The sequence below is a fragment of the Poecilia latipinna genome, unplaced genomic scaffold, assembly GCF_001443285.1.
Source record: "Poecilia latipinna isolate Pla-1442-1.1 unplaced genomic scaffold, P_latipinna-1.0 Scaffold3758, whole genome shotgun sequence".
NCBI lineage: Eukaryota > Metazoa > Chordata > Actinopteri > Cyprinodontiformes > Poeciliidae > Poecilia > Poecilia latipinna.
The window spans coordinates 48,963-50,243 of record NW_015116374.1 but is presented as its reverse complement, the minus strand read 5'-3'; the positions used below and the strand labels follow the sequence as shown (position 1 = coordinate 50,243).

The window sequence follows — 1,281 nt, the reverse complement described above, 5'->3', positions numbered from 1 at the left end:
GTCACAGCGTATGACGTTTACGTCGGTCGGCGCCATTTTTGGTGTCCACAGACCAAAACAAACTAGTTAGAACACCGGTGTTTTCTTTGCGTTACCGACCTAAGTGAAGTTGTTTTCAAGTTGGATATTGGATATTCGTGCTCCGCGGAGTAAGGCGCGTTTAGCTAAAGGTTGATCTGATTTATGAATGCTAATTTCGGCCAGCTTTTCTCTACCGCTCCCTCCTCAAGGGCACCGCAGTGAAGTTAGTTTTAAGTTGGATATTCGAGCTCCGCGGAGTAAGCGGCATTTAGCTCAAGGTTGAACCGATTTATGAACGCTAATATCGGCCAGCGGCTCTCCACCGCTCCCGACCCGAGCTCCGGGGAGTAACTGGCATTTAGCTCAAGGCTGATCCGATTTATGAACGCTAATGTTGGCCAGCTGTTCTCCACTGTTCCCGGTACTATAGATCAACTGGGGGCTAAATCAACTGGTGGTGGCAGCTGGAAAAGACTGATGTTTCTGTGGGCGTGGCTTTTTAGGACCCCTTTACCGAACCAGGAAGTAAACAATGCGATAAGCTTAAAGAACTACAAATCTTTGCAAAAATACTATCCGATTCCGTAAAACAACCACTAAGATCTCGGGAATAACTAATTAAAAAGACTTTATTGGTCTAATATGGTATGTTGCCTTTTTTTTTTTAAAGTTCATCTGCAAAACCATCAAAACATGTAAATTACGCAGAACTTGTCCTGACTTATGTGTTGCTTCAGAGGTTGAAACTCGTCAAAGGAAGATCGAAATAGATCTCGATGTGGCATGAGCAGATCTCAAAGCAAAGATTATTCCCTGAAAGCCGACATAAATGTTGAAGAGCCTTGGGATTAAAAATGAAATGTTTAAAAAGATCGACTGGCTGTGTAATTTTTCCACATATTCCTCATATTGTGATATTTCAAATAGGTATCCACAGAAACTATAGCGAAATCTTTTTAACTGTTTCTGTAATGTTACACTTTATTTCCTAGCTCATTTACAGAAGACATGGCTACCGCAGATCTATGTGGCAGTGTCATTTCTTCCTTATTGTTGATATTTTTTCTCGTCTTTATTCTTTTCATCAAGTGACCGTAATTCTCAACCATATGAGACATCGCTGAAAAAACAATTGTCTTATATACTTTTACATCAGAAACAGGTTAAAATCTTCACTCGAACTGAGATTCTGAAAGTGTCACCAGTTAATCCAGGCCTGGTTCTTAAAGCGCGGGGTGTCCGTTAGATGACAATCAATGA

At 41.1% G+C, this 1,281-nt stretch overlaps 2 long non-coding RNA genes across 2 annotated transcripts in view; one reads left to right on the top strand and one right to left on the bottom strand.

Moving 5' to 3' along the window:
• Positions 1-8: 8 nt before the first annotated feature.
• LOC106941602 (uncharacterized) lies at positions 9-968 on the top strand. The gene is made up of 2 exons (XR_001423407.1): positions 9-299; positions 390-968. It is a non-coding gene; the product is annotated as an uncharacterized LOC106941602 (long non-coding RNA).
• The window catches only part of LOC106941601 (uncharacterized), an 8,331-nt gene continuing 7,738 nt past the window's right edge, over positions 689-1,281 (bottom strand). Inside the window, exon 3 of the long non-coding RNA XR_001423406.1 lies at positions 689-973. This is a non-coding gene — a long non-coding RNA (uncharacterized LOC106941601). The remainder of the gene's footprint in view (positions 974-1,281) is intronic.